Source organism: Canis lupus, chromosome 1 (genome assembly GCF_048164855.1).
Source record: "Canis lupus baileyi chromosome 1, mCanLup2.hap1, whole genome shotgun sequence".
Classification (NCBI taxonomy): Eukaryota; Metazoa; Chordata; class Mammalia; order Carnivora; family Canidae; genus Canis; species Canis lupus.
Window position 1 is genome coordinate 72,254,115 of NC_132838.1, and position 20,104 is coordinate 72,274,218.

The window sequence follows — 20,104 nt, forward strand, 5'->3', positions numbered from 1 at the left end:
GTTCCATTCCAATGTTTTGTTTGCTTCTTCAGAGACCACATTATTCATGTGTTGGACCTTTGTTGTCTGCCTTCCATTTTAGCCACTTTCTCTTGGATATTTTTAACTTCTTTATCTCATTTTAATTCTCTTGGTTGTTGATCTACTCTTTTTCTATGTCCCTTGTTACATTGCCATTGAAATTTATAGTCCATTGAGACTTGCAATTTATTCTTAATTTCTCAGATAATTGCATCTTTTTCTTCAATATCTCTCAATCTGTGTTGCATTTCTTTTTGTTTAGCAATCATTTCTATTCTTAGGCTTTAAAAAAATTATGATTCGAGGATTTAAAAACATCTATTTCCATATATTTGCTTTAAGATACTTAATATAGTTTAGAGAGTTGTGTTAAGTTTTCTTCTGCTTTATGAATGGGTTTTGGAAGGAGAATTTTTATCAGCTCAAATGTGATGATCGACATGTTCATTTTCTTTTTACAGTTGTCTTAGAGGAAATCATCTTGGTCTTTTTCAATTTCTAGCTATATTGTGGGCCCGGTTCCTAGATAAAGAATGCCTTCACATGCCAGCTTACTAAAGTGCAGTTGTTTTATTTTTTTAAAAAATTTTTTTAAGTTTTTATTTATTTATGATAGTCACAGAGAGAGAGAGAGAGGCAGAGACACAGGCAGAGGGAGAAGCAGGCTCCATGCACCGGGAGCCTGATGTTATGTTATGATTACAGTGATTTAGATGGGTCTCCAGGATCGCACCCTGGGCCAAAGGCAGGCGTCAAACCGCTGCGCCACCCAGGGATCCCAAGTGCAGTTGTTTTAAAAGATGATGTTGACAGTGGTGGTGGGGAGGGAGAGAGGGAATTGATTGGTGCAGTGGTGTGCTGATAAATGTTGAACTAGATCCCCAGGGGGAAAGAAGACTGAATTGTAGAGATTGCCAGTTTCTGTGATGTATACTCTCCCTCCAGGGTGGATTTCAAGCTACTAATGGTACAACAATGAATGCAGAGTTGGGAAGAGATGCGGTCAGTCTTTGTGAGCCAGTATGTCTCCTGAACACCTTGTTTCTTTTTCTCTACCCCTACTCCCCACTCATGTGCTCTCTCTTTCAAATAAGTAAATATAATCTTTGAAAAATAATAAAAATTACTTTTATATCTGTTGAATTTTTTAAAAATTATTTTTTAATTCAAATCCAATTTAAGGGACACCTGGGTGGCTCAGCAGTTGAGCATCTGCCTTTGGCTCAGTGTGTGATCCTGCAGTCCCAGGATCGAGTCCCACATTGGGCTCCCTGCATGGAGCCTGCTTCTCTCTCTGCCTCTGTCTCTGCCTCTCTCTCTATGTCTCTCATGAGTAAATAAATAAAATCTTTAATAAAAAAAAAGAAATCAAATTTAAGTAACATATACTGTATTATTAGTTTCAGAGGTAGAATTTAGTGATTTATCAGTTACATACAACACCCCATGCTCATTACTTCAAGTGCCCTCCTTAACGCTCATCACCCAATTACCCCACCTCCCCTCCAGCAACCCTGTGTGTTTCCTAGAGTTAAGAGTCTCTTATGATTTGCCTCCCTCTCTGTCTTCCTAATGAGAAGAAGAATTTAAAGTTATTTTTAATTTTGGTGTATAATGGATTAAGACATCTTCAGTTAAAAGCTGTTCACTCTTCCCATGGCTCTCAGTATTCACAAATGCATTTAATGTTCATTTGTCATTGAATCTCTTTTTTTTTAATAAATTTTTATTTATTTATGATAGTCTCACAGAGAGAGAGATAGAGAGGCAGAGACACAGCCAGAGGGAGAAGCAGGCCCCATGCACCGGGAGCCCAACGTGGGATTCGATCCCGGGTCTCCAGGATCACGCCCTGGGCCAAAGGCAGGCGCCAAACCGCTGCGCCACCCAGGGATCCCTGTCATTGAATCTCAACGCAACATGTTCCACAATGAAGATTCAATTGCTAGCACAGATCCATGAGTAAAAATGATCTGTTGATTTTATATTTAAAAAAATTTTTTTTGAGCACCAACAGTCATAAAATCAGTGACTCAGCAAAACTCATAGGCTACAACACACAATCTGCAGCAGCACAGGCTACTCACATGTGCTCACACACAAATTCACCCCTTCATTTAGTCAGTCCATAAACAAAGATATTTTGAGCACAAGCTCCAGGAACTGTTCAAAGGATAATAGAAAGACAAAATGACTCTGACACAGACTCTGACCTGAGATAGCTGGACACTCAGTTCCTTGCTGCCTTTTGTGCCTTCAATTTTGCTTTTAATTCTGAACACTTACTGTGTCTATATAACATGCGAGGAATTGAATAAAAAGTTGAAAGTCCAATTTATTGTCTGCTTTATCTTCTATGTCTTCATATTTTTTTTCAGATACTGAAGCAACTCATTGTTTTTATGTATCTGTCACTAGAATAGCAAATGATCCAAATTTGACTTCACTTTCATTGCTCTGTTTTGATACAGACATAACTGTGATTTTATAGACCTGGAGAAAAATTCAGTTTTCTAACTGACTTTCAATGGAACATCTGCCACTAAACACATAAACACTGACAGAATTTTAACTTTATCATAAGGAACTTTTGTAAACTCTTATGTGTTATTTTAATGGAAAAAGGCAAATATGTGTGGACAAAGATGGTAATAGTTTAAAGATCTTAGTCTAAGGTTGCCTTCTAGCAATGGGGAGAAAAATAGACAAACTATCTGAACCTACAGTAGTTGTGGTTAGGTGAAATAACATTCCAGGAGGAAATTCTGAAATTGGAAGAGGGCGACACCACTAAGACGTCCATCCAAGGGATTTTTAAATGTATGTGTCCATCTAAATACATCCTTTGGATCTTCAACAATGTGATTTTCTTTGCAGAGATTGTTCTGCACATGACATAGGCCAATCCATCATGCTCAGCTCCTTAGATCTTGTAATTTTTTTTTGCTCATGATACATTTACCAAAATACCCCCTTAATTATACATGCTGCTGCAGAGCCTTATTATGTGGCTCCAGCTTCCTTCACTGGGTGAAGGAGACCCCATTAGATTTCCTAGCTTCCTTGAAGTGGAGAAATTCTTCACTACCCCTCATCTTAAATGTACAGCCTCAAAGCTGTCTTGCTTGGGTTGTATTAAAAAGTTTATAGAGAAGCAAGATGATTAAAGCTGGAAGGAGTCCACTGGCTTTTGAGATTATGGATGATTATTTTTTATACTTCTGTATAGTTTCTAATTTTTTTCAATCCATGTTTATTACTTTTTTCAAAGCCACATCATCAAATTTATTTTAAACATACACACACTAAAATTTGCAAGGAAATATACCAAAATTATACAGTTAAGGGAATTGGAGAGATTTTTATATTCTGCATGCTTTTAGTATTTTCTAAATATTATTTTTAAAAATAGAATAATTATATACAAAAGTAGCCTATGAACTACTGAAAAAACTTCTCTTTATGAAAATCAATAAGCATTATGAAGCAATATTAAAAATTCTGATCTTTGGGATGCTTGGGTGGCTCAGTGATTGAGCATCTACCTTTGGCTCAGGGCATGATCCTGGGGGCCTAGGATCTAGTCCCACACTGGGCTCCCCGCAGGGAGCCTGCTTCTCCCTCTACCTGTGTCTCTTTCTCTGTGTGTGTGTGTGTGTGTGTGTGTGTGTGTGTGTCTCATGAATAAATAAATAAAATCTTTAAATTAAAAAAAAATTCTGGTCTTTTAGCATTTATATTCCCATTGTTTACATACCCTATTTCAGATAACCCTTGTTGATGAATGTAAAGATTTAATCTAAGACCTTTCCAGCTTTCTTGACTATTTTAATATTTTCTATACAAGACTATTCCACTGCATTTCTGAGGTTTCTGAAAAGCAAGTCTCTCTCATCTTTCTTCTGAAACACACACACACACACACACACACACACGTCATAATGGTGATCTCTAGGTACTAGAAACAGGATTTTGGTTTGTTTTTACTTGTTTCTATTTTCTAATTTTCTTCAGAGTTGCTTCCATAACAATAAATAGTTTAAGAAAATAAATTGATCATGTTAGTAACTGCATCCCAGGCAAATAAATAAAACATTGCTCCATATCCTTACCAACATTTGGTATGATCAGAAGTTTCCATTTCTGGAAATCTGGTGGATATATAGTATTATACAGAGTGATGTTAATTTGTATTTCCTGATTATTAATAAAGCAGCCATTGGTGTATTTGTGTAGATCTGCACAAGATTTACATGTCTTAGTTACCACATTATAAAATATAAATAAATAAAATTAAGGAGCACCTGGGTGGCTCAGTCAGTTAAGCTTCCGACTCTTGATATCAGCTCAGGCCTTGATATCAGAGTCGTGAGTTCAAGCCTTGAGTTGGGCTCCATGCTGGGTGTGGAACCTACTTAATGAATAAATAGAATCTTGATACCTGGTACAGCAGCTTCTCTAACCTTGGTCTAAGTCTGCACTGTTCAATACAGTAGCCACTAGCCCCACATTAGCCTTTGATATGTGGTTAGTTCAAATTGAGATGTGCTTTAAGTCTAAAATACACTTTTATTTAGCAAAAGACTTAGTACCAAAGAAAAATGAAAAATATTTGTTAATAATTTTTATATTGATTACATGTTGAAGTGATAATATTTTGAATATACGGGTTTAAATAAAATGCATTATTAAAATTAATCATACTTGTTTCTTTTTTACTTCTATAAATATGGCTACTAGAAAATTTCAAATTATACACATGGCTCACATTCTTGGCTTATGTTATATTTCTCTTGGACAGCACTATTCCAGAATAATCTATTTTTTCTATATTTTTAAATCAAAATTAATGTTATATTTTTTCCTAGAAATGTTTCCATCTTGTAATTTTTTAATGGATTAACATAAAGTTGTTCATAATACTCTCTTACAATCTTTTTAATGACTACACCATCTGTAGAGATATCTCCTCATAAAATTCCTGATTTTAGTTATTTGTGCCTTCTGTCTTTTTTTTTTTTTCTTGATCAGTCATGACAGGAAATTCTCAAATATTAATCTTTTCAAAAACCAACTTTTGATCTTATTGGTCCTCATCTTATTTTTCTTTAACTTTTAAAAAAGGATTTTTATTTATTTATTCATGAGAGACACACAGAGATGCAGAGACATAGGCAGAAGGAGAGGGAGAAGCAGGCTCCATGCAAGGAGCTGGTTGTGGGACTCGATCCCAGGACTCTGGGATCAAGACCGGAGCCAAAGGCAGACGCTCAACTGCTGAGCCACCCAGGTGTCCCTATATGTTTGTTTTATATCTCACTAACTTCTGCTCCTATATTTATGACTTTCTTCTAGCAATCCTCTTCATGTTTATTTCACTGTTCCTTTTCAAATTCTGGAGATGTATACTTCAATTGTTTATTTTTAGACTTTTTTCTATTTTAATATGTTTTATGTTCCATATGTTTTAATACACATTATTTTTGTTCAACCTAAATATTTTCTCATATCCATTGCAATTTCTTATCTGATTCAATATATTTAGGTGTCTTTATCATCATTTCCAACCAAAGGAAAATGTTTTCTTTTAATTACTTATTTAACTGTTAGTGACCAATTTCTAACATAACTTCACTGCAGTCTGAGTACATTCCTCTGTAAAAGTTATTAAGACTTGCTTTTATGGCCTACGAGACTGTCAATTTTTGTATGTCCCCAGTTTGCTTGAAAAGACTAGATACTCTACAGTTGCTGGAGATAGGGTCCATATATAATTCAGGTTGAGTTTATTAATCATGCTCAAAATTTTTTTTTTTTTTTGGTAAAGATTTTATTTATTTATTCATGAGAGACACACAGAGAGAGAGGCAGAGACCTAGGCAGAGGGAAAAGCAGGCTCAATGCGGTGAGTCTGATGTGGGACTCGATCCCAGGACTCTGGGATTATACCCTGAGCCGAAGGCAGATGCTCAACCACTGAGCCACCCAGGCGCCCTCTTTTCTTTTTCTTATAAAGATTTTATTCATTTATTTGACATAGAGACAGAGAGAGAGAGAGAGAGAGAACAAGCAGGGGGAACAGCAGGCAAAGAGAGGGAGGAGCAGATTTCCAGGCCCCTGGGATCATGACCCAAGCTGAAAGCAAATGCTTAACTGACTGAGCCACCCAGGTGCCCCTCTTTTTCTTTTTTTTTTTTTTTTTTAAGATTTTATTTTTAAGCAATCTCTATGCCCAATTTGAGACTCAAACTTAGAACCCTGAGATCAAGAGTTGCATGCCAGGTGCCCCTTTGTTCAAATCTTCTATATCATTTTTTTTTTTCAGCTATGGAGAGACATGTTTTTAAATTTCCTCTCAGGACACTTGACTGGCTCAGTTGGTTCTTAAACAGCACATAGTTGAGTGTTTGTTTTAATATATGACAGACTGATGATCTTTTTCTCTTATCTAAATAATTTAGTCGATTTATATTTGTTATAATTATTGGCATATTTTTAGTTAAATATACAATCTTATCATGTGCCTTTATTTATCCCACTTTTTCTGCATATTTTATTGAACTTTTTCCCATTTTTTTTTCTCATGGATTCACTACAACACTCTCATTTCTCTTCTTTTGTTAGCTTAGAAGTTATACATGTTATTTCTATTTTATAGTTATATAAAACATTACAATGATCATATTTGATTGGTGAAAGATAAAGTTAATAAATACCATTCCAATCTCAGCTTTTCCAGTCTCAATTAAAAATACCCTCATTTTCCATTTAGCCAGGCCTAAAACCTTGGTCCGGGTTGGCTTCATGGGTTTGTGACCTATGCAGTCATACAGGGCCCCACTGTAAAAGGGTTTTGAGATTGATTTAGTGCCTGATGTAAGTATCTTGAAATTCTTCATATATTTTGAACGGGAGGCCCTGAATTTTTATTTTTTCCTGAACCCTGCAGATTATGTAACCAGTCATGACCTTAATATATACTTGACTCCTCTTTTTCCTCATGCCTTTTATCTATTCCATTAGCAAATCCTATCAGCTTCACCTTCTAAATTTATCCAGAATTTGACAATTTCTCTCCACCTTACTTTCCACTATCACCATCCTAGTCCAGGTCACAATAATCTTTTCACTGAATTATCAATTTAGCAACCAAGTAATCCTCCTCAAACTCAAGTCAGATCATGCCAAAAGCTCTGAAGGCATTCTTTCTTATGCAGGGTAAAACTCACCAAGTCTTTACCATGACATAAAAGGTCCTACAGCATCTGGCTTCCTATTCCCTTTCTCATTGCATTCCTTTCTATTCTCCTCCTCTATTCAGATCCAGTCACACTAACATTCTTCCTTATTTTGAGCCCTCTAGGCATGTTCCCATTTCAGAGCTTTTGCAGCTCTTCCTTCTTCTGCTTGGAATGCTCTATTCCTCTATCTACCCCACCACCACCACCTAACCCCCTTCCTCATTCATACCTGGTATCTATATAGCTAGCTTCTTCAATTATTTCAGATTGACTCAGCAGTCACCTCCTCTGTGCAATCTTCCCTAGCTACCCCATCTGTAATTTAAAAGCCAAGACCCAATATTTTACATTCCTCTGTCCTGCTTTAATTACTCCTGTCTTATCACTTTATGATACATTTTTTGCTTGTATTTCTTTTTCATTTTCTTTATTCTAACTAGAATGTAGGTAAGTTCTATTAAGGTAAGGGTTTTGTCTGTTCATCATTGCACTCCCAGCCTAGAACAGTGCAAGATGCATAACAGAAGCTCAAAAACTTTTGTCAAATGAATAATTATTAAATGAATAATAAAAGAATCTTTGAACACTGTCTTCATGAGTTACTCCAATATATCCTTGTTGTCTTATAGTTTAATTCTATTTATTCTTTTTTTAAAAAGTAGACATTATTGTTGTTTCCTTGTAGTCAGTGTTCATTTAAACTTGCCTACATTTTACCCCTTTCTTTGCTCTTCATTCTTTCTTGTATTTTATTTTATTTTATTTTATTTTATTTTATTATTTTATTTAAGGATTTTGTTTATTTATTCATGAGAGACACAGAGAGAGAGAGGCAGAGACATAGGCAGAGGGAGAAGCAGACTTCCAGGAGGGAGCCGGATGCAGGACTTGATCCCAGGACCCCAAGATCAAATCTGAGCCAAAGGCTGATGCTCAACCACTGAGCCACCCAGGTGCCCCTTTCTTGTATTTTAGACCTACCATCTAGGATCAATTTCCTGAATTGCCTGAAGTATAGCCCTTAGAATTAAAGTTAGTAAGTGTGAGTTGGTTATAAAATTTCTCAACTCTTTTCTCTAAGAATGTTTTTATGTCTTCCTCCTTTATCGAAGATAGTTTTCCTACATATTGAATTCTAGGCAACAGTTACCTTCTTTCAGCGCTTCCAAAGTATCATTCCTCTGAATTCTGCCTTTCTTTTTTGCTGATGAGCTTTCAGTCTAACTACTAATCCATTGAAAAGAAATCGTCTTTATTATTTAAACTGTGTGGTAGGCTGAAAATCTCCCGGAAAATATGTCCATGTCTTAATCTCTGGAATGTATCATGTTACTTTATTTGGAAAAAATAATGTTTGCATATGTAGTTAAATGAAGGATCTTGAGATGAGAATATTGCCCTGGATTATTAGATGGGCCCTAAATGCCACAGCAAATTTTCTCATGAGAGAAAGGCAAAGGGAGATTTGACATACACACAACAGAGGAGCCAATCTCTGTAGAGACAGAGATTGGAGTGATGTGTCCATAAACCAAAGAAACCAAGGAATGGTGGGAGCCATAAAAGCTTAAGAGGCAAGAAATAGATTCTCCCCCAGAGCTCCCAGACAGAGTACAGCCTCACTTGACATCTTGATTTCAAACTTCTGGTCTCCAGAATTGTGAGATAATAAATTTCTGTTGTTTTAAACTACTATGTTTGTGATAATTTGTTCAGCAGCCACAGAAAATGAATACAACATGCTTGAGGTTCAGTGTACCTCTCAAATATATGAATCCTGTCTTTAGACAGTTCTAGAAAATTCCTATCCATTATCTTTTCAAATACTGCTTTTGCTATGTTTCCTTTTTCCTCTTTTGGAAATCAAATGCATGTTAGATTTTTCTCAATACATCATAACTCTTACCTTCTTTTCTATATTTGCCATTTTCTTTTTGTTTCTCTGTTACATCCTGGAGAATTTTTTTGTTTTATATTGTAGTTCATGGATTCTGTGTTCTATTACTAAACAAATCTTTTATTTGTTGATTTTATTAAAGCATTTTTTACTTCTACAAGTTTTGTTTGAATCATTTTTATGTGTGTGATATGTTTGTCATGTTTTAGAGTCTCCTATTCCATGTAGATAAATAAGTTGGAATCTAGAAGACCCATTAAGCTGGATAACAGAACTCCTAGAAACCAAAGGGTGCAAGGTTCTATAATAGCTTCACGTGCCCTAATAGTTAATAGTAAAGTCTGGAGAGAACGGTATACCTCAAAAAGAATGTCATGTGGCTTTTACAATGGAGTGGACTGGAATGAAATACACAGAAATTGATATTAAGTTTTTATGTTTATATTGGTTAAAGTGATGCCAGTTCAGGCTAAAAGAGGAGATTGGTGCTATGATAGTCCTGTCTGAAACTGATTATAAAATTTTAACTGGGGCTGATGGATTCACTCTCATTCCACTACTCGTTCTGTGTTCCCTTTTAATTGGCGGCTTACTTTTCAGGGTTATTTATCCAGTGGACTGGTTCAAATCTTTATAAGCAGAAATATGAGCCCTTTGTCTCTCTGCACAGGGTTGCTATGGTCTTCCACTGATTTTTACGATTGAACATAGTCAAACCGGGCAGCCCGGGTGGCAGGGCAGTTTAGCACTGCCTTCAGCTCAGGGCGAGATCGTGGTGACCCAGGATCAAGTCCCATGTCAGGCTGCCTGCATGGAGCCTACTTCTCCCTCTGCCTGTGTCTCTGCCTCTGTGTGTGTGTGTGTGTATGTGTGTGTGTCTCATGAATAAATAAATAAAATCTAAAAACAACAACACATGGTCAAACCAGTAGGTGGGTCCTCTGAGTTTCACCCATACTCCTCCCTGTTCCCGATACGCGATGTGAATTCTAGTCTCCAGGATAATCAGAATAAATCATCCTAACCAATGCTTAGTCCAATTTTTTCTTGATTTACTTAGTGGTGTGAGGAGCCTCAAATGATCAAGATGAAAGTCATCTTCCAATTCAGTGGTTGTGTGCCTAATGAGAACATTTCTTTCTTGAATATGAAGATTCTAAATCAATAGACTCTAAAATAACAGCACCAATAAACAAAATTTGCAAGTGGCAATAAGGAAAAAAATTTTAAGTGGATGATAAATAGAATAATGAGAAGTGTCATGCCCTCTTCAACTCACGAATTCTGGCAATGGGAGAAACCACAGTATTGGTCATAGACTCCAAGTCTATAATATATCCCATAAGACAACATGCCAATTTCACACATTTTTGGCAACACACCTAATCTTTAATTGGTTACTTTGTTTCAAAGTCAAATGCATATGTGGGAAATGAAACCTATTTTCATTTTTCCACTGCCTTGCTTCTCTCTATGGAGTGAGCTTCTTTATTAAAAACACAAAGATACATAAGATATTCAATAAGTCCATGAATCCAGTTGCTGGAAGAAACATGAGGTCTAGGGAAGCAAATCCAAACTCAAAGTATATTTCTTTCTTTTTTTTTTTTTCAAAGTATATTTCTATGTAGGTTCATCAATTGTAACAAATGTACCACTCTGGTGGGGGATGTTGTTTATGCGGAGATTGGCTCCACAGGTAAGGCAAGGAGTACATAAGAAATCTCCATACCTTCTGCTCAATTTTGCTGTGATCCTAAAACTGATCTAAAAAATTAGAGTCTATTTTTAAAAATGAAAAAATAAAGTACCTATTTCATGCCCCCTCCACTATAATCAACTGGACAGAGATTGGTCTGGCTTGTCCTCCCAGGTTTGTGTTGATCGTTTATGGTATCAGTAAGGCTTCTGATCAACAGCAGGCTATTAGAAGTCATGTTTTTGGGGAGTCCAGTTATATATGGACTTTTGATTGCACAGAGTGGGGGTGGGGGAAGCGGAGTGGGATTAAGCAGCACAAGGGAACTTTCTGGAGGATAGAAACTTTATATATCTTACTCAGGGATATTCGTTTGTCAAGCCCTCCTGAGCTATACTATTAAGATCTGTGCTTTTTATGGACTATAAATGGTACCTCAATAAATTTAACATATGATGTTATGTATGTTACATATGTAACATATGTATGTGTATGTATGTAAATATGTGTGTGTGTTTATCTGTTCTTTGCCCCACCCCTTTCCATTCCTCCCTTGAGAAGATACAATATCTAGGAACTAGATAATAGAATCCCAGAGAAAGGCAAGGCAAGTCCAAGGATGACAAAAGAAGTCTCAGGATGATAGTTATGCCACAGACCTAGATGGAGAGAGAATGGAGGTCTGCGGGAGGGAAGTTTCTAAGTAAATAATGGAACAGATAGATTCCTTCACAAGGAAGCCTGAGGACTGTGGAAAGTTGTAGTGAGAGGTTAATCAAAGGTGTGGGAAAGAGAACTAAGGAAAAGAAAAAGAAAGGCAATCATTAACTTCAAAATGGAAAAGTAAGGAAGGTACAGTGATCAAACTATTATATAACACCCAGCTGAGAATAATAGTAACCAACTCTAAAATTTGTGACATAATTATATTGGAGGGAAGGCTGACAAGATGGATCCTCTACAGTAATATCAAGTGAGTAGATAAAACAGGTGAATGAAAAGAGATCAGGTTACATGTAATAGAATTAGAATTATGGGCATGTAAATTTCAGAAAAAAATGCTTAAAAAGTTGAAAGTAGTTGTCCCTAAGAAAGAAATGGAGCAGGCAGCCCGGGTGGCTTGGCGGCTTAGTGCCGCCTTCAGCCCAGGGCCTGATCCTGGAGAGCCGGGATCAAGTCCCATGTCGGGCTCCCTGCATGGAGCCTGCTTCTCCCTCTGCCTGGTGTGTCTGCCTCTCTCTCTCTCCTCTCTGTGTTTCTCATGAATAAATAAATAAAATCTTAAAAAAAAAGAAAGAAAGAAAGAAATGGAGCTTGAAGAAAGCAGAAAACACTATACTTTGGCATGAATTACTGAATGCTACTTATCTATAAAAATTGTTGTGGACTTTAGCCTTTTCTAACAACAAAGTTCAACCTTCTAGGGAGATTTTTAGAGTAATTTGAAAAAAATCTGAAGCCATTTACTAAGGTAGTTTATTAATTTCAAGAGGTCATGTAGCAGACACTGCAATTTAACCTTTACAGATTTATTTACTTGTTTCAGAGGTTCAAACTAAAACCACATAAACAAACAAAGAAACACACTGAAAGCAGCTCAGCAGCAAAGAAGAAATGAGAGCACTTACCAACCTGTTGTGAGCAATGCAGATTCCCTTGTCATGCCCAAGATTGCGAATCCGAGGAGCCGACACCAAAGCAAACACACGAGGGTTTATTTACAAGCTCGAGCTTGGGTCCAAGTATACCTGACACAGTGGAGCAGGGACTTGGACCCTGAAACCAAAAGGCATAGCAGCTTTATAGGGACCAGTGGCCAATGGGATACGCAGAAAGTTGCACAGTCATGTGGGTCCACAAGCAGGTGGCCGATTGAATTACATTTTACCCTAAAGTATCCATTTGAACTGGCCTATCACTGAGCGGATTTCCGATTAGGGTATGCCCTGGGCATGGTCTCTGCTTGTCCAGGGGTAGGGGATTTTTGTTAAATTTCCTGGGCCCCACATTCCCCCCTTTTTCAGAGGATCCTATGCAGGACCCAATCATGGGTCCAGGTTGCTCTCAGAGTGAGCCAGGGGGAATGATTAAACCAGGATTGTAACCAACTTTGTTGCTTTTCTCGCTCTCATTTACATTCCAGCAAAAAAGCAACATCCTACGCTTAAGGCAGCACATAACCCCTCCACCCCCACCCTTTGTTGTAAGAAGACTAAGTCTAATCCCCTTCTATTTTGAAGGACAACCTCAGACTAGGGAGTCTTGGAGGTGGGAAATAAGTGAGAACGGCGCAGTCTTAGCTTTTAGGGGATTGTCCTTGTCCAGTTGGCTTTTCCATTCTGGAACAAAGTCCTTGAGAATGGCGTGTGGGTCAGCTGGCTGGACGTGGGTGTAGTGGACCCAGGGAGTAATCCCCGTAAACCTTGAGAGCGGTGGGAGTGGTTCAGGATCACGATGTAGGGTCCCTTCCAGCGAGGTTGAAGTGTCCAGTGTTGGTATCTGTGCCCGTATACCCAGTCACCTGGCCGATATCGATGGGGGTCCGGGAGTGGCCCAGTCTCATAGAGGGCCCTCAGCTTAGGCCACACCTGCTCATGGGTTATGGAGAGTCTGTTCTTAAACCTTAGGGTTTCTTCAGTGTTGGTAACTAAAAATCCCCTGGTCCAAATTTACCATGTCTCTGAAGGCCTTAACTGAAGAAATGAAATGCACACTGAGGAAAAAATTGGGCCTTTGTTGCAACAATAGTTTCAGCTCAACAATATCAATGGAATTAGTTTTTCAAACAGAAGAAAACAAAGGACTCTGGAGCACCAAAGCCAAGGAGACCGTATGAGCTTTCCCAGTACCTTGGTTTCATCAGCCACAGCGAACCTGGGGATAAGAAGACATGTCCTGAACGTAGGTACACTCGTCTTCTTACATTATCCCTGGTGGGATGGCTGGTCAGCAGGACCCTCGCGAATCTGCAGGGGCACTAGAACGGGCCACAGATCAGGCTGGGGCCAGGAAAAAGCCTGAGTACGAAGAGGGCAGGGAGCGGGGCTCATGAGAGATTTCAACAATATCAATGGAATTAGGATTCCACACACAGGAAAGCAAAAGAGTCTGAGGCACCAAATCCAAGGACAGCACGCCAATTACTAAAATGGAATTCGGATTCCAAGAACGTGCTGCAAAAGATCGTGAACCTCGAGAGCAAGGAGAGCAGGCCCTCGCTGTGTACTTAAGGCTTCAAGCGGCCACAGTGGAGCTGGGTACGAGCCATGCCGCACACGTCGTCCACGTATCAATCTCGATAGAACGAGGTGCCGAGTGACTCCATGGGACTCCCCTGGAAGCACAGCCATGTCCACAGGTCCGGTCAGGAGCAAGGAATCCACCCTCGGGATGCTGTGACCAAAGAGCACCCTTTGGCCAGGCAAACGCGCGAGCCTCTGGAGCAGCCAAGAAGGTGCAGCAAGGACAAAGCCCCACAGCTCTGAGTTCCCGCGGCTTCCTCCGGAAGGGGGGCGGGGTGCTGGCGGTGGTAACGGAGCCTCTCTGCAGTGCCTGCCTGGCAGCAGGCGTCCGAACACAGCCATCTTGGGACACCAGGCTGGCCTTCCCAGAGAGCCTCTCCTCTTGCAGAGGTTTGAAGACCACTCACGCACTGCGTCTGCGATGAGTTTACTGCTGGGCTGGCCCTGCGGGCCGGCAGAGGCCCTGAAGCTCCTGGCAAGCGGCCCAAGGCAAAGGGAAACACTGTCCCGTCCCCTTGCCTCCTGAGCTTGGCAAAACCCCCTGGGAGGCCGGCAATGGCCGGCACAGGCTCTCTGCCCCAGCTTGCTGCACCTCAGCCCATCGACATCACCTCGTTGAGCAAAGGGCCAATGGCTGCAGCACCGCTTGTGGCCACGTCCTCTGGCAAGACCGTATGTCCCCTCACTTCACAGGAGGGGAGCGTGCAAGTCCCCAACTTCTGCTTTCAGCCGTGGCAGTCTCAGGCCAGATGCCAACGTGGAGGAGCTGCTGCTTTCAACATTCATTCAGAAGCTGGCTTCCGGGCATGCGACTGACCCACGAGACCTTCAATAACGAGGCCTCTACCTGCCCGCAACCTCCGGGTCCGTCACGTCCTTTCTGAGAGGAGACAACAAAGCAGTGCACTGCTGTGGCCTCAGAGTGACCTCGGACAAGACGCCGCTCCGCCTGGGAGGACACGGACCAGGCAGCACCTCTGCGTGCTGGGAAACCTCCACTCCATCCCGCCCAGGAGCTTGGGTTCTGGGTCCCAGCTCTCCAGGTTCCACTCAGACGTCTGACACTTCTTTATCCTGTGGCCTAAGCAAAGTCCTTTCAGACCCTCAGTTGCCAGCACCGCGGCACCGGGCCTAGTTGTACACCTGGCCCCCGAAGAGAAACGTGTCACAGGCAATCCACAGGGCCTTCGGCCATCCTGTACTTGGGGGCACCACAGTAGGCGACGTGAGTCTTCCTCATCATTCTAGGAGACCTCAGGGAGCGTGGCGTACCCCTGCCGAGCCATGCCCAGCCCTGCCGCCAACTGGCGGTGTGGCCTGAAGAAAATTAGGTGTTTGCGATCCTCGGTTCCCTTCTTGCAAGATGGTCACACGTTCATACCTTGCCCAGGCTCTGAAGCTAATCAGAAGCACGGAGGAACGGCTGGAGGCAACGTGGTTCTGTGAGAAGCTCTCCCAGGAGGCCTTGAGAGCCGAAGTTGGAGAAAACTACTCTCTGCATCGCTTCCTTTTGGGAATCTCAACATTCAAACTGCACGAGATTTGGCTTCAACGTTCCACTTTTTGAAGAAGGACATCAGAAATGCCTTGATCAGGCCAGCACAAAGGGAGCAGGCTGCTAAAGAGGCCAGGACACCAAATTCAGAAGAGGCATGTCATGTACAGGAACGGAATGGGGATACCAGATACACGAAAGAAGGGTCGTTTGCATCAGCAAAGCCAGCAAGTGCAACTGCTCTTCCTGAAGCCTGTGGGTTCCGCTGCCACAGGGAACATGGGGTCGGGGCAAACAGACTGCCAAGTGCTTACGTGCTCCCATATACCCGGCCCCAGGAGCCCTGCACTCCACAGATCAGTCTGCAGGGGGCAATCGGCCTGCGGAAAGGGGGCTAGGCCATAGCTCTCGTAGCTTCACGTCAGATAGTCCAACAATATGGATGGAAGTAGGATTCCAAGTATGGAAAACAAGGGATTACGGCATAGCAAAGCCAAGGAGAAAGGCATGGTTTCCAAACAATTTGCTTTCATCAGACACTGTTGCCTCTCAGACATTTGTATGGAATAGCAAAACAGATAAACTCCTAACCAGGCAAAATACACTTACATGTGTTTATGTTCACTTGCTTAGAGCTGTACCATTGGTAAGCACCACCCCAGAAAATGAAAGTGTTTGAAATCCAACTGTTCAAACATTTCTATAGTGTTTGCTGGACAATGGTATGGAATTTGAGAAAAGCAGCTGACAATTATCAAAGAAGCATTTTGGCAATCTTAGTAAAAGAATCATAGTTAACTGTTCTGGGTCACAGCCCCCTTTGAAAACTTGCTGGAAAAAAAAAAAAAAAAAACTTGCTGGTGATGGATCCTCATTCCCCAAAAATTCACACTCCCACTATTTCTGCATACAATTTCAAGGAGTTTAGGGGGATCTCCAACTTCAATCCAAGGTTCCCAGGTTCAAAATCCAAGAACTGGGCAATTGCTAACTTTTCATACAACTCAAAAAAAAAAAAAACCCCTTTGCAAACAATAATCATCCCTTACGTACATACCAATGCTTTATACTTCACAAACATTGATAGGCAGAGTAGGAAACTGAGGCGCAAATTACAGAGTGATTTGCCTAAGGTCACTCGGCCAGCTGGTGGCTAGGCGGGGAAGCAAACCCAGCTCTTCCGACTCCAGGGCTTATCTCCCCACCCTGGAGTTGCCACCAGAGCTCCCACCCCTCACTAAGGGGGCATAAGGAGAAAAAGGCAAAGTAGAAAGCCCACCACCAACCATCCCCCGGCACCCTCTTGCTCCCCCAACTGGGTCTGGGCTCAAGTGGCCAGGAGTGCATTGAGGTACTGCAGCAGCATGACCTTGATGAACTGCAGGTCGGAGAGGGCCCTCACGGTGTAGTCAGGACAGTATGCAGCCAAGCAACCATCAGCTGGCTCTGGCTGCAGGTCGTGGTGGAAGGACTGGAGCGAGGACACTGGGGACTGGTGAACCCAGGACGGCGTTGTCAAGGTGGACACTCCGTAGTAGGTGAAGGCTCCATTCTCGAACTTCAGGCCCTCTTTCCCGATCTCCACCTCAACCCTGCCCTGCAGAATGAGAATGAAATAATCCACCGGCTGGCTGCGCTGGTACAGGTAATGGTGTGCAGCCAGATGGTTGCTCTCGTCAAACCTCACTTCCTGGTTGACGCTGGGAGGTGCAGCAGGACCTTCTGGGAGATTCGCAGGGGGCTGAATACATCCATCTCTCGAGACAGGAAGCGCTGGGTGGCCAAGAGCAGCTGAGGTGAGATTTTCACTTTATATTCATCGTCAGACACCTTGAATAAGGAGAATTCCTCTTTTCGCCGGAGGGGGACACTCAGAGGAGCAGGCTTCTTCCTGACGGTGGCATCTCGGTAGTCCTCAGACTCATCCAGGATCTCAGACTTGATGATCTCCTCAATGACGTCCTCCAGGGTGACGAGGCCCAGCACCTCGTAGAAGGGGTCACCTTCACCCTCGTTCACCTTCTGCGCGATGGCCAGGTGAGACTTCCCTCATTTGAACTCCTCCAGGACGGCGTCCAGCTTGGGGTCGTTGAAGACGAAGTGGAGCGGATGGTTGTAAAAGCGGGTGATGGCGCTGAGCGGCGTGCAGTCCTCGGGATCCACGAAGGCCAAGTCCTTGAGGTACAGCATGTCCACGATGTTGGAGCGCTCCCCCTCGTACACCGGGATGCGCGTGTGGCCACTCTGCATGATGCTGGCCAGGACGCCGAAGTCCAGCATGAAGCAGTCCTCGAGCGGCGTGAGCACATCCTCCACGGTCTGACAGCACAGCACGCCCTTGCTGAGGTCGCTATAGGTCGCCGCCGCCGCGGGCCAGCTCCAGCACGCGCTCGGGCAGCCGCCCGGGCCGCGCCGCCAGCTCCAGCAGCTGGCCCACGGGCAGCGCCACCGGCAGGGTCAGCAGCGCGCGCGGCGCCAGCGCCCACTCACGGCGGCCGGCACCACCTCGCCCACGAGGAACACGAGCCCCGCGCTGCCCAGCACAGCGGGCACGGCGTGCTGGCCGGCCGCGCGGTACAGCAGCACCGCCTGCGCCAGGCTGGCCAGCAGCAACAGCGCGCCCAGGGCGCAGCCGGCCCAGCACCCCGCGGGCTCCAGGCGCCGCGCCTCTGCACGCTCGGCCTCCGTGCGGCTCTCGCGCAGCCCCTGCACCTCGGCGGGCACCAGCGCTAGCGTGCTCAGCAGCAGGCCCCACGCCAGCGCCGCCAGCGCCGCCAGCGCCAGCAGCCCCGCCGCCCCCAGGCCGAGCGCCCAGCGCGGCGCCGCCTCCTCCGCGGCCGCGCCGCCCGGCTCCACGCGCACGGCCAGCAGCGCCTCGGCGCGCAGGCGCAGTAGCGCGCGCCACTCGCCCGCGCCACTCGCCCACCCTCGGGGCAGCCCGCCCCCTCGGGGCCGCCCAGGACCAGGAGCTGTTGGCCAAGCCCGAGCGGAAGAGGCGCAGGCGGAAGGCGGCCTCCGGCGGCCCGCGCCTCTCCTCCACGCGCCCACCCCGCGTCCGCATTTCCATCTTTCTCCAGACAGACGCCCAGCCCTTGCGGGCCCGACGCTGCCTCGGCGGAGGCGATGCCCAGGCACAGCGCCGCGGGCAACCAGCCTAGACGAGCCGCCCCGCCGCCATCGCCTGCTGCCCCCTCTCCTTCTGGAAATAGTTATGACAGTTAACAAAGACACAGTAACACAGACCAGCGCGCAAAACAGGTAACAAGAACACGGTAACAGACAAACCTTCCAGGGCGGCCGCGGAGACAAAACAGAAAGTAACCCGAAGGGCTGGCAGCCGGCCCTCCTCATAGACGAGGACCCCGTCCTCCTACAGATGAGGACCTCCGTCCTCCAGGCAGGGGCAAGGGACGACTCCTCAAGACCCCCGGTCGACGGCCCGCCAGCGCGTCCACCTAAGCCAATGCCGACCTAATACAGATTGGAATTCCTACAGGTTAGAGCTCTCAGAGAATATGCGCGCAAAAGGTGGAAAAAGTTGAGTGCACTCACCACGCGTGAAACCCTCCGGATAGGGTCCTGGGGGTCCCTCGGATCCCGGAGGAGCCCCCAAATGTTGTGCCCAAGATCGCGAATCCGAGAAACCACCAAGGAGCCGACACCGATGCAAACACACGACGGTTTACTTACAAGCTCGAGCTTGGGTCCAAGTAAACTCGACACTGGGGAGCAGGGACTTGGACCCTGAGACCAAGAGGCATAGCAGCTTTATAGGGACCAGTGGCCAATGGGGTACGCAGAAAGTTGCACAGTCATGTCGGTCCACAAGCAGGTGGCCGATTGAATTACATTTTACCCTAAAGTATCCATTTGAACTGGCCTATCACTGAGCGGATTTCCGATTAGGGTATGCCCTGGTCTTGACTAGGGTGGGGCAGTGCCCTAAGCAGGTCAGCACAAGGCGGGTACAGCACAAAATGGAGTCAGTCCTGCTCTGCTTGTCCAGGGGTAGGGGATTTTTGTTAAATTTCCTGGGTCCCACACCCTCTCCCTAGGCACTTTACAGACTGGAAGATCCCTGTACCTCCATGAGCCAATACACTAAATACAGTATTTCCTCAGTTCTAAGATCACCTATTCTAGTACCTGTTATCAATTTACTAACAACTTTGGGGCAGGCATGGTTGCTCTGGGCTGCAATGATTGGCAAGCCTGCTTTGGCATGAATTGCAAGATGCATCCTGATTTTAGAAATATTAATATGTGAAGACCGTGTATCTCTCAACTGAGGGATACTTTAAATACCCGTTTATTGGTCTTGTTCCACATGTCTCATCTGCAGCCTGTTGGTTTCAGTATTTTTATATAGTTGTGCAGTGGATGTGTTACCTAGAGTCACCACCCTGAGGTGATGATTCATTCCCTCAGCTAAAGCCCTGCTTCCCTCAGCTATACTGAGTGTTGGCCGCCAACAGCCCTTAAGGGAATACTTTCCTATGATCTGCCTCT

General features: G+C 43.7%; 1 long non-coding RNA gene and 1 pseudogene across 3 annotated transcripts in view; both read right to left on the reverse strand.

The window, feature by feature from the left end:
- LOC140638128 (uncharacterized) overlaps nucleotides 1–16,416 on the reverse strand; it is a 28,600-nt gene extending 12,184 nt beyond the window's left edge. The window contains exon 1 of one of the 3 annotated variants that reach the window (XR_012035320.1): nucleotides 12,487–16,416. This is a non-coding gene — a long non-coding RNA (uncharacterized lncRNA). The remainder of the gene's footprint in view (nucleotides 1–12,486) is intronic. The other 2 variants (XR_012035313.1, XR_012035312.1) reach the window with 2 other exon arrangements.
- A 416-nt stretch (nucleotides 16,417–16,832) lies between these two features.
- LOC140605655 (metal transporter CNNM3 pseudogene) lies at nucleotides 16,833–19,835 on the reverse strand (annotated as a pseudogene).
- Between the last annotated feature and the right edge of the window lie 269 nt (nucleotides 19,836–20,104).